This window comes from Typopeltis vanoorti, chromosome 14 (assembly GCF_054136105.1).
Source record: "Typopeltis vanoorti isolate ZY-2024b chromosome 14, IOZ_Tvanoo_1.0, whole genome shotgun sequence".
Taxonomy (NCBI): Eukaryota; Metazoa; Arthropoda; class Arachnida; order Uropygi; family Thelyphonidae; genus Typopeltis; species Typopeltis vanoorti.
In genome coordinates this window covers 61,568,988-61,585,694 of record NC_143562.1, presented here as the reverse complement: position 1 = coordinate 61,585,694, position 16,707 = coordinate 61,568,988, and the positions used below count along the sequence as shown (strand labels likewise).

The following is a 16,707-nucleotide window of genomic DNA, read 5'->3' as shown; positions in this document are numbered from 1 at the left end:
GTTTGAACTACGGCATTGCTCCGAGGTCAGTGAACAAACTTGATATCGTTTATCATATCGAGAGAGGTTTAAGATGGTAAACTACAACCCCACAAAACGTAACACAAAGAAAACAACTGAATTAATCAAATCTGTCCACACATGGCGCGAAGAAACAACCAAAAAATTAATACCTCATTATGCCCGTTCACCCAGAATTTATGGCCTACCAAAAATACACAAACCAGGCACACCACTATGTCCGATTGTTGAAGGAATTGACAGCCCAAATTATCAGTTAGCCAAAAAATTAGCGACCACACTCAAGGAATTGGTAGGTCAGTCCCCTTCCTACATAAAAAATACACAACATTTCATTAATAAAATTAAAAACATTACACTCAACGACCAAGATTTATTAGTCCGCTTTGACTTAACTTCCCTTTTCACCAATGTCCCAATCAATGACACCATCTTGTTACTACAGAACATATTTCCACATGACATCACAGCCCTCTTTGCCCATATACTCCGCTCCGGATATTTCATGTGATAAAAAAAAAATGTTTACCTTCAAAAAGAAGGTACAGCCATGGGCTCACTGCTCCCCCCCCCCCGAATAGCAAACTTTTATATGGAAGACTTTGAGCAATGTGCTCTAGAGATAGCATGTCTAAAGCCCAAAATTTGGTTCAGATACGTCGACGATATTTTCGCCATTTGGCCCCCACAGCCACGAAGCTCTAAATACATTCCTTAGCCACCTAAACTAAACAACACAAACGACACATTAAATACCTCTATTTCGGAAAAACTGGCCTTTCTGATCATGCACTCCAAACATACCACAGAATTGATTGGAAAAATACCAAGTCCTTACACCGCCCCAAAACCTGGTGTGAGAGAAAATTTAAAGATTCGTGTGAAATGCTCAAACACAACCCAAATCTCAACAAAAATGATGGCCTAACCATTTCAAGAATGTGGAGGACCCATCTACAACCTGTATAACAACCTAAAGTAGCCATAGAAAAATCCCACTACAAGAAGACAACCTGGTGAAGTGTTTGTAACATTCAACAGCAATTGAAGGAAATCATATTATAACAATCAGAACTGTACAAATCCAGAAGATTATTAATACATGAGGACTTTAGCAGTTTATTGTAGTTGTATTTATTTATTTATTTTATTTTTTTTTTAAATTTTGATTTATTTTTTTTATTTGTCACTAGAGGTCAGGCTAGGGAAAAGGATTAATTAACTACGTAGATTTAGTTTACCGGTATACAGGGCTAGAGCATGTAGCTTGGTTCCTTATACACTTGTATCCTTTCGATGACGACCTCGATACAGGGGGTTGAAACATCAAGTTTTATTTTATTAGTAATTAATAAAATAATCTTCAACATGTGTGTTTTTGTGTCCCTAAATTTATAAATATGAATAAGAAGTCTTATTTTCCTACTTTCATTATTGAACATATCTTCAGACTGGTTCAGGATAGATGACACATGGCATTTGAAATAGAAAGTGATCATGATTTAGTTTTGAATAGGATAAAAATGAGTATCATACTGAAACTAAAAATATGTAAGGAGAATCAAAATGAACAGCTCTCAGAGGTAGGCTACAGACTCAAACATATAAATATTATTGGAAGAAAAATGAAAGATTGAAAACAAGAACCAAACTTAAACCCATTGGCAAAAGTTGAAGAAAGCATTGATTCGGCCAGGTAATCATGTAATGAAGTGTTTGCAATGGTTAAGATATAAAATAAAATATCATAATTTCCTTACAGGTTAGTTGGTATAGACCATTATGGAATATATGGAAAAAATGATAGACAAACACTTAGTTATGTTAAAATAGCTAAATAGAAGTTGTGGAAAGACTTCAGAAAAAATCTAGAAGATAAATATCATAGTGGCAGGAAAAAATGTTCTAGAGGCTGTTGATCTGATAAACCTTAGAAATAGAGGAAAAGTACTATAAAAGAAATCTGAGATGAGATGATATAAATTGAGGGATATTCGGAATCATCTGAATAATCACTGAAAATTTCTTAAATGTGATAAGCCCACATTCAGCCTATCCCTAAAAAAGGGCAACAAATCTACACCTTCAAACCACCATCAAATTTCTCTTACTCCAGTTCTTTCTAAAGTAATGAAAAGAGTTATCAACTCTCAACTAATAAATGGCTACCAATATGGATTCCATCACTGTCGATCAACAAGTGATCTGCTCACTAATGTCACCTATATTTAGACAAATACCATGGAAAAGTGTGGAGAGTCTCAAATGATTGCCCTTGATATCTCTAATACTTTTCACCAGGCCTGGCACAAAAGCATGTTAAGTAAATTCCAATCATTTGGTCTATCCCCTGACTTTTGCAGTTGGACCGTGAGCTTTCTGCTTACTTCAGTCAGTGGTGGATAGTTCCTTATTCTTCTAAGTATACAGCAGATGCAAGAGTCTGTTCTCTCACCTGCCAACCCAATACATAGTTTTGCTGATGACAGCACATTGCATTCCTCCTTTTTCATTTGATAAACCTAGCAATAAACAAATTGCCATAATATCCAGAGCCTTAGCCACTACTACCTTAAATACAGATCTCCAAAACAGTGGGGTTTTGATAATCTTGTCAATTTCAGTGCTAGTGAAATGCAGCTCTGCCTTATTTCCCACAAAAAAGAAACCTTCTCTTCCAGCCTTATATTTGACAATACCAAATCCCTATGCATGATGAAATCTATCTTTTTGGGATAGCAATAACCTCAGATCTCTCTTGGAAGAAACATATTACAGATATTGCTTTCTCTGCTTCTAAAAAAATGAAGTTTTTTTTTTTCTTTTTTCACTCGAGGTGTTTAACTCCAAACACTTCCTTACTTTATACAAATCACAAATTCGTCCAACCACTGAATACTGCTCTCGCATCTGGGGTCAGTTCCCCTAAGAGCTCCTTAAAGATACTAAACTCTGTATATAAAAGAGCTGTTAGACTGATTAATAACCCCTCTCTCACTAATACACTTCACTCACTTTCACACAGGTACTCAGTTTTTGTTGCTTGTGTTGCTACTGTTCATTAGAATTAGCATTAATAATATCCCCCCACCCTTCATCAAATCCATTCAAATGCAAACAGCAACTAATTGATACTCCCTCACAGAGCATCTGTATTCCTGGCCTTGGTTGGCCAAATGTTAGCCAACCTACTCTCCATTGAACCTTTTCTCCAACCAACAGGCTGCAGGTTCATATCTTGCTGTGGGCACAAATGTTTGTGATTGTCTTTAGGTGGGAGATGGATTTCATCACCTGGTATGAGACTATCACTCTTCTTATTGGAGGCCTAAAGTGACTTTAAAAAATTCCATGTTTGGTCTGTAGAGCAGACTATGTAAAGAATAAATACAAATACATACACACACACACACACACACAGGTAACCCTCATATAACGCGGATGTTAGGTTCCATAGAAATGGCACATTATATAAATCGTGTTATACGAGACTTAGATCACATAGAAAAAGTAGAGTTAGGTTCTGAAATCGTTTATTTTTTAATTATATAAACAACAATGACATAACCAACAAAAACAGTATTTTTATTTAATTCAGGTAATTCATGTACGTTAAGAAAACATAAACTGTGAGACAAATACATAGTATAAAAATTACAAATTGTACATAAATTTCATTGCACATAATGCATAAATGTTTTAGACACAATAAAATAAAGCACATATTTTAATCGTCATCACTGTCTTCAGAAATAACATTTCGTAGATGTTCTTTAAGTGGCCGGAGGTCGTCACCACTTGAAATCTCTCGGACATCATCTGTATAATTCTCATTGCATACTTCAGCTGGTTTAGTCATCAAGAAGTCAGTAATAAGACTTTGCTTTCCACTATGCTGCAATTTTTTATTAAGTTCATAATGTGGCGCTAAACAAATATCCAATTGTCTCGTGAATTTTCCCCGTGCGCTCCATTGAGGGATCATTATCTGTAAAATAACTTCCTAACTTTCTTGCCAAGTCCAATCCTTCAGCTAATTTCTTTAAACTGAATTCTTTAACGGATTCATCACAATCAGAATCTTCGGCAGAACTTTCCCTGCCATTTGGTTCAACGCCATCTATTAATTGTACCAGTTCCTCATTTAAATCTGTTTCTCCATCAATTAATTCACTAATTTCATTTTCAACCATATAGCAAAAGCCCTCTCCACCAAAAATGTGTGCGACGTTTATTATATGGCATAGCTCAGCATCCACTGGAGGTACGAAATTTTGTTCCAGAACGGCTTCAGGCCATATTTTTTTCCAGCAAGCATTCAGCATAGAGGGTTGTAATGCCTTAATGGACAGAGAAATAATTTTTACACTATTCAATATTGAAAACTCTTTCCATGCTTGAGGCAGTGTCATGTTTGGATTAGATTCCATTTTTTCCAAAATTAATTGAAATGTTTGCCGAACATAATATGACTTAAATGTTGATATTATTCCTTGGTCGAGTGGTTGAATAAGTGAAGTAGTATTAGGCTGCAAAAAAGTTATTTTAATATTCGGATGGCTTAAATTTGTTGGGTGGCCTGGTGCGTTATCTAAAATTAGTAGAATTTTGAAGTTCATATTCTTTTTCTTTGTGTAACTTTCTAAATCGGGTACAAAACACTTCAAAAACCAATTTTCAAACATGCTAGCTGTAACCCTTGCCTTTTTGTGCCCGCCAATAAACAGGTAGGGTGGATTTGTCAGGATTTGCAGATCGGTTAATAAACATTGGTTTTGTCATGTAATCACCTGATGCATTACAACAAAACAGTAGAGTGATTCTATCTTTGGAAACTTTGAATCCAGGAGCTGATCTTTCATTTTTCGAAATATAGGTGCTTTTTTGGCATTTTTTTCCAATATAACCCAGATTCATCTGCATTGAACACATGGTCTGCACTGTAACCAGCTTCTTTAATGATTTTTATTTCCGTGCAGCTTCTACGTCTACTGATGCTGATTCTCCCTGAATTTTAAGATTATACAAAGAAAACCGCTTTTTAAAGTTTTCGAACCAACCCTTACTGGCACAAAATCCATGCTGAGAGATTTCTTTTGAAGAATCTTGATTGAGTTCTTTTAAATGTTTATAAACTTTGAGAGCTTTTTGATTAATAAGGTGTCATTCCAAAGGAATTTTCTTTTGAGTGCAATCTTCTATCCAAATCATTAGAGATTTCTCCATTTTTTCTATTAGAATATCGTAAATACGAGCAACGCGCTTTGCACTTACCGTTGACCCAGCAATAACACTTTCTCGGATTTTATGTTCATTTTGTTTGATTGTTCGAATTGTTGATTCATTTAAATTCAGAGTCCTTGCAACAACTCCTGGTTTTTCTCCAATTTTCAACCGATCCAAGATTTTAATTTTTTCTTCGAGAGAAATGAATTTCCTCTTCAATGTTGGTTTTTTTTCCCCTTTCGTTGCAGTTTTAAAATTCATTACAATAAAAATAAACTTTTACATAAAAAAAAAGTATTACATATGTAACTCACCAGAAAATAAACTGCTCAGCTGGAGAATAACACACTTATGATTTTAAATGTGCTTTCCTGGCAGAAAACAAAGACAATTTTCAACAATAAACACTATTTACAGTAAACCCTAGATGGCAAACCTATGGCACTCATGCCAGAGGTGGCACGTCTGAGAATTTTTCTGGCATGTCAACGATTTACAGGTGATATCCTTTTATACGCTTATAAGTTATTCAAGTGTTTTTTTGATTGTTACAATATGTACAAGCTGAATTTTGTTTAACACAAGACAGCAGCTATAAAGACATGTATATGATTGGTGTGGTATTAACAAAAGATCGCGCGACCCAAAGACAAAAGCAGCTGACAAGTGTTGAGTTGAAATGCTAATTCTCTTCAATCGAATTTCATAACATCTGAAACTATCATAACAACATTCACTATTAGTTTTAACACATTCACAACAGGGTGTCATTTATTGTTCCGATGGAACATTACTGACTGGCTCAACTCTCACAAACGTTTCAACCCTTGGTTGAATTTTATGGCTTCTTGGCAAGCGAACTCACACATTCATTATACGGCATGTTTCAATTCTTGGTAGTCCTTTATTTTAAGTTGGCCTTTGTGATCTGTCATAATGACATCGATAATTTCAAATGCAATAATGCATTTGAAATTCTCATTATTGCAAGTTATTGTACCTCTGTACTGAGCCCTGATAAGACCTCATCTCGACTACCGTGCCCAGATTTGGTCACCTCAGTTCCTTCTTGATGGGGTGGAGGTGGAGAGGATCCAGAGGCGAGTGACTAAGATGATAGCAGGTCTATGGAATGAACCATATGAGAACAGGTTGAAGATTTGTGGGTTGCAGAAACTAGTTGATAGGTGGAAAGGGGGAGATATGATTGAGACATTCAAATTGCTAAAAGGATTCTATAGGATTAATTCAGAGGATATTTTTGAGATCAGGACTGGTGGTGGGAGAACTAGGGGACACCTATGGAAGCTGGGCAAGAGTGTGGTTAGCAGGGGTGTTAGAGCTGGGTTCTTTACTTTTAGAGTGGTAAATGAGTGGAATAAGCTGCCAGAGTCTGTTGTGGGTGCTATGACAGTGAGCGAGTTCAAGGCAAGGTATGATAGATACTGTGAGAATGTCGAATAGTTGTTTGGACACGATGTTTAGGGCCTCCCTCGATGAGTCTAAGGACTCCCAGGAGTAGCCCGAAATAATAATAATAATAAAACAAACACTTATTTCATAATTGAGAAATTGGACAATAGTTTTTAGTTAGATATTGTGTTTCGGTGCAACATATGGTTTTGCTTAAGTCTATACAGCATAGTTTCTGTGAGAGGGGACATGTGATTTATTAGTTACCGCTGTTTTTATTCCATCTGTCTCTAATTGCACTATTTGTTGAGAATGACACAGACTGCAAAAGCCTCTGTACAGTACCTTATTCAGTGATACAGTAAAACTAAATTCGATACTTATAACTACTTGCGCGATACGGGCAGACACAAATTTCATGAATATAAAATTTGATTTTTATCTTTGTTAAAAATCAAATGTTTGAAAACCCACGGTGAAAAATATGAAAAAAATAAATAAAGGGTTACTAGAAATTGTAGACCATGACAAATTATATCGAAACCGCGTTGAACAAGGGATACTACAATTTGTAGACCGCGTTGTATAAGTACTGCGTTATACGAGGATTACCTGTATGTATGTATGTATGTATATATATATATATATATATATATATATATATATATATATAAAATCAATAAAATGAAAATAAATCTTTTGTGGCTGTAAGCCACATAAAAAAAATTTCCAAACTCACAAAAGAAAATTTCCCCCTTTTTGTTCATCTCTTCCACTGCTGCCCTCTCAAACAGTCTGCGATCTTTTGTGTTTCCTAAGGAATACAATCTACAGCTCTTCAAGGTAAATGTGAATAAGTTCTTTCTTGCCTCCATGGTACTAGGGTATTATAGGTTTGCCATTAAAAAAATAAAAATAAAAAATAAGCAGTGACAAGACAGAGATATAAAATAAAAAGAATGTGGCCACAAGTGCATTTTAGTATTGAAGATAGAAAAAAAAAACTATTCAGAAAGCAAAAATGGGAAAAAGCAGGTAGAACAAATACTATTCATTCAGAATGCAGTAACAAATGGAGCCACTCGAAGAAAATTTTTCAGAACAACAGGCAGGATTTAGATCAAACAGATTTCCAGATAATATGATATTTTATACTTCTCTTGGGCTTACTTTACACCTTTAGCCTTGCCTGGTCCAAAGGCATCACATCCATAGCCTTTTCCATTTTAAAAAACCTTGGTGTCCTTTTCCACTCGATACACTGCACAACTGCTAACACTATATAAATCCTAATTCTGCCTCTCTTTCTCAATTACTGTTTCACACATTTAGGGTAGGATACCAAAAACTTCCTATAAATGGTCAATGCTAAACAGAAGAGAGTATCTGTTCTGTTTAGCATTGTTAACTAATCTAAGTTAACTAATAACCCTCTCTCACAGATTCTGTAGCTATTTTCATGATGAGATGACAAATTGTAATTTCATTCATTCACCTTTTAAGGGAACATGAGTTGCAGGATATAACCCAGCTTCAAATCTATCAACACAGTTTGCCCTCTTTCATATTCTGTTAACATCTTTGGAAGAATAGCCTTCCTCATGTCATTTTCAACAGCATCTACCACCTCTAATTCCTCAAGAAACACATTAATGGTTTCTCCTTATTCTCTTCCCCCCCCCCTTCCCCAACAGCATTAATGTATTATAGGTTTCATAATCTCTCCTTTCTGGTGTAGGGTCAAAAAAATAATTTTTGTAGCAGCTGTATTGCACAATAAAAGTCCAAATGATTCAAGTGGAACTCTTCAGAGTACCTATCTACAAAAAGGAAAGCAAAAAAATTTCTTCAGCCTCTTTCAAAAAAGGCTGAAGAAACTATGCCCCCAAAATGTGTTTGTGCAAGAAAAGGCCAGAGGTGAAAGTCAACCCAAGAAGAGAAATTTATCATGCTTGGATAGACAAATACATGGGTTCTAGAACAGAGCTTGGATTTAAATAGTACAGCAACATTCTAAAGTTTTCAAAACGCTAACAATATGGTTGCATATCAAGTAAGCAAACAAGATGTTTGCTTACTTGTTATAATAATGGATATTTATTTTTTTTTTTACCTATGTCAAAATCTGTGTTCTTCTAATTTTTTAAATTATTAATTATTACAGCTTTTTTAATTATTAATTCCTGTTTAAACATTCCTTTAGGATTTTCACAAATCTTAATGTTCACATTAACTGTCTATTCTCACTTTCCACTAATAGATTAATGTAAATTTCAAAATTTCCATGAATATATCTAAAGATTGAGTTCTTGATGTGCAAGCTAAAAAGTCTTCATGTAATGATGCAATATCATATATATAAGGAATCAAAACTGTACTTTAAATTTAATTTTTATGTAAAATTGTAGTAGAACTTTAAACTCTGAATCATTTACCAGAGAAAATTATTAATATTTAATCACTTTGTTGTTGTCTGAGCAATTTTGGTATAGGCTTTTTATGTCCTGTTCCTGCTCTGCAGATGAAGTTGATCTTTCCACCTTAATCTTGGATGTCTGTGGTCTCCTCTTCCTGTAGGTTTATATTTATATGCTAATTTGGGAATTCTATTGTTATTCATCCTTTCTATGTGGTGTAGCCAATTTTGCTGATATTCTTCTATTTCTTGTATGATGTTTTTTATATCTAATCTTTCTCTTATTTCTGTGTTTTACTTTTTATCCAACCTAGTGAGTCCCAGGAGAGGTCTTAGAAACTTCATATATGCTGCTTACAGTCTTCCTTTGTTTTAGAATCCAAGTTTCACTTACAAAATTGAGAGATGGTTTAGAGGTCATATTATGTAATCTTAATTGAGTTTCTTTAGTCATTTGTTTTCCAAAATTTCTTTTAATTATGCTATTCATTCTATTGTAAATTAGTATTGTATTGCGAGATTATATTTCCCAAGTATTTGAATTCTGTAACTTGTTCTATTATTTTATTGTTAAGCATAATTTTGACTTTTTGAATGGTGTTTCCACACATTACCATAGCTTTTGTTTTTGTTTCAGATATTTTCATTTTAAATTTTTTTGCTATTTCATTTAGATGGTTAGTTGTAATTTGGAGTTTATCTGCTGAATTTGAAATTAGTACTTGATCTGCATAAAGTATTGTATTTAGCTGTATATTATTTGTTAGTTTAACTCCATCTTTGACAGTTGTTTTCCATTCTTTTAGGATTCTGTTTATATAAATGTTGAATAGGATTGGGGATAAGCCACAACCTTGTCTTACTCCTTTATTTATAGTTATAGGTTCTGATAATGTTCCATCTGCAAATTTGATGCAAATTTTTGTTTCTCTGTATAGACTTTTAATCCATTAATTAATTGAGGAGGTATTTTATCATCTTGTAATTTAATCACTTATAGTGGTTTATATTGCAAATTTAAATATCTTACACTTTTTTTTTATGTGTATTTATTAGAGGTTGTAACCTTATAGTACATCAGAGTACCTTGAGTGGCCTAAGAAATTTTCTTCTTCTTATTATTATTATTTTGGTATTTATTTATTCCTACATAGTCTGGAAATCCTGCTCTAGATACCAAACATGGAACTTTTGCAAGTCACTTCACTCCTCCAGTAAGTGAGAAAGTGGCTCACCAGACAATGAAATTCATCTCCCACTTAAAGACAATCACAAAACATCCATGCCCTTGGTGGGATTTGAATATGCGGCCTTTTGGTTAGGGAGTGGATGAATCATGCATAACAGGCAAACCAGCCAAAAGAGCAGTTAACAAATAAACATGACATATTGCCCTTACATCCTTGATTGCTTTGGCTGTAATTCTAAATAGCAACAGCACATCTAACTGTTTTGATCAAACCTGGATTGGTAGTGGCTGAAGTCACTTGCACCTGACTAATTTCAACATTTTTAATGTTTTGTCATAGAGAAGGGAAAAATAATACCATCATTCAAGATAAGTTTATGCCATTTATATCTCAAATAATGTGGTCAGCATGTTATAAATGGATATATCACAGTGTAATGCTTTTCATTGTTAAACTTATAGATTTAAAGACTGCTTGCTGAAAGTTTTTTCATTTGAACAGGGAGGAAAATAGGCATTGAAAAGATTGCTATTCTCAAAGCATGTTGAATATCTGCCTTACCTTAGTATCTCTATAGAAACTAGAGGTAGTAAGGTAAACTAGGAGGAAGTATGTAGCATGCCACAGGATAAAGGATGACTGAGAAAACAACAATGGGTATGAGTAATTAAAGATACAGTCCATGAACTCTTTTGTTTCTGTATGAATGCTTAGATGTATTTCAAATAACGAGGATGGGTTTGTAGCTTTGATGGATTCGGTTCTTTTGTGTGGCACCCACCCTGAAAAAGTTGTAAGCTACAGTACATTATTACCATTAGGTAGGTTAAGAGATTTTTAATTATTTTTTACATAATCCACAAACCCTGCTCTAGAAATCAAACATGGATCATTTTCATTTCATGGATCACTGCATGCTTTCATTCAGTGGAACAGTGAAATTAATCTCACCTAAAGATATTTGCAAATATCCACACCCACAGTGTTTTAAATCTGCAGACTGTTGGTTGGAGAGAGAGTACTTTAACCACTCAGCCAACCAGGTCAGCAAAGTTTGCCCAGAGATTATTGGTATAAGATAACCATGGTTGACAGAAGATAATATCCTGACAGGAATAGAGATTGAAGGCTATAGCACATTTTAGTAGGACATCACAAATATTATTTATGGTAACAGATGGGCTGTGCTCAATACAGAATATATAGTGGGACATTATTATAGGTCAGGGATTGAGCATGAGATGTTTAGGCAAGTTAGATTATCTAGTACAAAGCAAATAATTATTATGGGAAATTTTAGCTATGGCAATACAGATTGGAAAAACAAATCAGCATATTGTGCTTGGTCGCTTGGTGTCGCACGGATTAGATCGTCGGCTTGTCGAGAGCTCCTGAAAAGATCAGTATTATTTTGTGTTAACATTAGATATTTTACTAGAATTTTAAGTAGTATTGTTTGCTTTTTGTTTCTTGGTGTGTCTGTGCAATTTTTGCGTGTTTTCTGTTATTTTAATTATTATTTTTTAGAAAAGATAGCGTACACATGGCACCAATAAAGAAAAAAATGGCGGCCAGGTCGCCATGTTTGTTTAAGAGTTTTGATGTAAACGAATTTATGCAATGTGCTGTCTGTGAGATGTATGCCCTGCGAAGAGTGGTAGGAGTCTGGTTAGAAAGTGATAGTGGAGTTAATGTGTAGAAAGTGTAAAGAGAATGAGGACTTCAAGCGTGTTTCGTGTATCGAGACTGATATCGTTAACGGTAGTCAGAATGTAGAAAATGGCGGTGTACTAGAGAATTGCGTGGTAGTGCCAGATAGGTGTGAGAGCGTCGCTGAAAGTGTAAATGAAGGTAGAAACACAGAAAGAATGGATGATTTGATCGATAATGAAAATGGTGAGATAAATGCGAGTAGCGAAATTGCCCGTTTGAATGGCGCGATACACAGAGCCAAAAGACAACTGGAGCGTATGGAAAAATGTGTGTTGAACGTACCGACAAATAACCGGCGGAAGTCTGTGACGGCAAATAATAGAATGTTCGTAAACGTCAATAAAATGAAGGAGCGAGTTCTGTATGGGGATTCGCTATTAAGAGGCGTAATAATTGAGAGTTTAACGAAGTCGTACCAGCCGGGTGCGAACATAAAGGACGTCAGCGAATCTATTCGACTGCAAAAACAGAGGGTGAAAGAGATGATAATCGTGGCAGGAACGAATGATTTGAAAGAGGACAAAATGGAAATGATAGAGGATGTGAGGGAGTTGTTTGAGGTAGCAAAAGAGAAGAGTGAGAGAGTTAGGATGGTGAGTATCTTACCGCGGTATGACAGCGAAGTGTTTAGAAGGAGGGCCATAATTGCCAATGACTTGATGCGCGGGTTATGCATGGAGAGTGGTGTGGAATTTGTGGATGTGTGGAATGAGTTCGATGGGCGAAAGGACTTATATAAGATGGATGGGTTACATTTGAATGGAGTTGGTGTTCGGAGACTTGAAAGAGTGTTGATGAATGATGTGGAAGTAGATGTACAGACTCAGGGAAACTAGATTTATTAAGAGGGGGGGGGAGTAGATATGCAGACTTTAGGGGGGGCAGTTAAGTGTATGAATGAGTATATTATGCCCGGGCGAGTACGACGGACAACAAATCAGAATGGGATAGTTAGTATAAGGCATCAAAGTAGGGATGGGACAAATGGGCTTCTGCGATTCATGTACACTAATGCCAGGAGTATTAGGAACAAGAAGGAAGAGTTTTTGGCCATGGTTGGCACTTCCAGGCCACAGGTTGTCGGTATTAGTGAAACATGGCTGACAGAAGATGATAAAGCTAGTGGGATTGAATGCGACGATTATAGCGTGTTCAGGAGTGACAGGGTGAATAAAAAGGGGGGACGAGTGTTATTGATGATAGCTGATGAGCTTCAGCCAAGGAGTATAGAAGTTGAACTGCAGGATGGGGAAAAAAGCACATTTGAGGCTGTTTGGTGTGAGATAGAATCTAGCAGAACAAAATATACAATTGGGTGCTGCTATAGACCGGGTGATGGAGTGGATGGTGGGGATAGTATGCATAAGCAAATAGAAGAAATGAGTGGAAGGAGGGTAATTATTATGGGTGATTTCAATTATGGTAACATTGACTGGAAAGAGGAGAGAGCACATGGGAGGAAGGAATTGGATTTTATGCAGTTATTAAGGGACAACTATCTACGGCAACATGTATTGGAAAATACCAGGGGGCAGAGAGTGCTGGACCTAGTAATTGCAACTGAGAATGTAGCTGTAACGAACATGACCATGTTGCCACCAATTGGTGAGAGTGACCATAAGGTCATGACTTGGGAGGTGGCTAAAGGAGTCGAATTTACAATTAAGACAGGGTACATGTGGAATTGCCGGGCTGGTAAGTATGACATGCTTAGGTGTGTGCTTGGCTCAATGCCATGGCATGTAAAACTGCAAGGGCTGGATGTTGATAGTGCATGGGAGGTGGTTAAGAACTGTTTGCAGGAGGCAATGGTTGACTGTATACCAAGAGTCCGAATAATAAATCAGGTAGGGGTTAAATGGATGAATAACACTATTAAGCTTGAGCTGCAAAAAAAGAAACAATTGTGGAGGGAATTTAAGGAGACGGGTGACCATCAGGTGCATGAACAGTATAAAGCTCAGGCCAGGATGGTAACAAGGGTGGTAAGAAAAGCAAAAGCAGGTTACGAAAGGAAATTGGCCATGCAGGCTAAAGAGAATCCCAAACAGTTTTTTCAATATGTTGCAAGTAAAAGGAAAAATGCTCATGTTAGAATGATCTTAAAAAATGCTGAGGGTGGGGAGGTAACCGAATCAGTCGATGTTGTGGAATTACTGAGCGAGCACTTTGCAAGAGTATATCATCCAGGTGGTGACTTTGCGGAAATGGAAGAACCAACAGCTTATACTGGAATTGTAATGAATGAAGTAGAGGTAACTAGTTTATTACAGAACCTCAATGTCAATACATCTGTGGGATTGGATGGTATACCAGCTCGTGTCGTACGTGAAGCGGCCAAAGAATTGTCAGTGCCCGCTCAGTAATTCCACAACATCGACTGATTCGGTTACCTTGTTTAATTTGAGCCTCAGGTGGGTCAGTCCCAAGGGGGTGGAAAGAGGGGAAAATAGTTCCACTGCACAAAGGTGGTTCCAAGGCTGCTGTTAAAAATTACCAGCCAATCGGCATAACAGGAATCATTATCAAGGTCTTAGAGAAAATAGTCCAGAGGAAAATACAAGATTGGATAGAAGAAAATAGGATACTGTATCGGGGACAGCATGGTTTTGTGAAGGGTAGGTCATGCCTCAGTAACTTGCTCACGTATTATAACACAGTGACGGCTGAACTGGATAAGGGTAATGGGTTTACAGTGATTCTACTGGACCTTGCTAAGGCCTTTGACAGGATACCACATGGAATTCTAATCAGTAAATTGCAGCATATGGGAATGGACATAGGGTTGGTGAGATGGATAGGAGGGTGGTTGACGGAGAGATATCAGAGAGTGGTTTACTCAGGAGTAGAGTCCCCAAGACGGCCTGTGACTAGTGGTGTGCCACAAGGATCTGTTCTTGGACCACTGCTCTTTAATTTGTTCATAAATGATATAGGAAAGGATCTGAGAGGAACAGTTCATTTGTTTGCGGATGATGCGAAGTTGGGTAGGGCAATAGTGAATGCAGATGACGTCAAAATTTTGCAGGATGATTTGGATAGATTGGAGGTCTGGGCTAAGGAGAATGGATGTCAATTTAATGTGGCAAAATGTAAGGTTATGCATTTTGGGGTGAAAAGATTGGAGGCAGTTTACTGCATTGGTGGAACCGTGCTCCAGGAAATTGATGACGCATGAGATTTAGGAGTGTTGGTGGATAAGGAATTGAAATTTAGGGGACACATTGCAAAAGTGGCCAAATCAGCTCATCAAATCACTTGGTTGCTGAAGAATACGTTGACAAGCAGAGACAAGCAGGTTATTGTTCCTCTGTATCGAGCCTTGATAAGACCCCATCTCGACTATGCTCAGATTTGGTCACCTAGGTTTCTTCTTGATGGGGAGGAGGTGGAGAGGATCCAGAGGCGAGTGACCAAGATGATAGCAGGTCTGTGGAATGAACCGTATGAGAACAGGTTGAGGATTTGTGGGTTGCAAAAATTGGTTGATAGGCGGAGGAGGGGAGATATGATTGAGACATTCAAATTACTGAAGGGTTTCTATAAAATTAATTCAGAAGATATTTTTGAGAACAGGGCTGGTTGTGGGAGGACTAGGGGACATCCATGGAAACTGGGCAAAAGTGTGGTTAGTAAAGGTGTTAGAACTGAGTTCTTTACTTTTAGAGTAGTGAATGAGTGGAATGCGCTCCCTGAGTCTGTGGTGGATGCTGTGACAGTGAATGAGTTTAAGGCGAGGTATGATAGATACTGTATGAATGTTGAATAGTTGTGATGAATATGATTTGGGGCCTCCCTCGATGAGTCTCATGACTCCCTGGAGTTGCCCGTAATAATAATATCAAATAAGGAAAGTGACTTTCTGGAATTCATGAGATACAGTCCATGGATCAGAAGATCCATGTTGTGAAACTTGGTATGGGAAAGTTTCAAGAAAGAGGATTAATATGGAATTACAGAACATGATTACATCAGACGTAGGAGCCAACTAGATGTTATGCAATGGATGGAAAAACTTGAAAGAAAAGGGATCGTTAGTGTTTTCAAATTAGTTAAGAGATTTTCGATAATAGTAGTTACTGATTGTATCCTAAGGTGAAGTGTATGACTAGGAAAATTAGACAGGAACTGCAAATCAAGAAAAGAATATTGGCAGAGATATGAGCAGACATGAAGAGCAGATGAATGAATATTAGTTTTTTGAGGTAGGAATTTGGCAAGTAGAGTAAGGAAGGAGAAATTCAAATATGAATTTCCTTGGCCTAGGGGCCTACAGTAACAGTCATAGAAAACTATGACTGTTACTGTAGGCCAAGTTTTTTCTACTAAATAAGAAGAGGAGATTACAAGATTGAATAAATTAACTATATCTGATTAGAATATTTTTTCAGACAACAGTTTCAGCCAAGAGAGCATTCATGCATTAGATCCATTCTTCCATAGAAACTTATCATTTATCAAATCTCAGTATTTATCACCATAACTCTTTCCAAAGCAGTCTCATGTTCATCACTAGTAGTTTTGATCTGGGTGGTCACTATAAGAAAAAATGAAGGAAATTAAATGAGTAGCTGTTGTGCTTTAGAATACCTTAATAAAGATTATCACTTTCGAATAAATCCAGAATAGAATAAAATATCTTTTTTAAAGTAAATATTTCTAATATTTATCTAAAATATCGTTTCTGTTAAAATGCTACTTTTTGTTAAGTGTGAATAATTTTGCCAT

General features: G+C 36.4%; 1 protein-coding gene across 7 annotated transcripts in view; it reads left to right on the top strand.

Annotated features, from left to right (window-relative positions):
* The window catches only part of LOC150099532 (rap guanine nucleotide exchange factor 6-like), a 486,813-nt gene that overhangs the window by 433,819 nt on the left and 36,287 nt on the right, over positions 1-16,707 (top strand). The gene's annotated exons all lie outside the window — the stretch shown is intronic.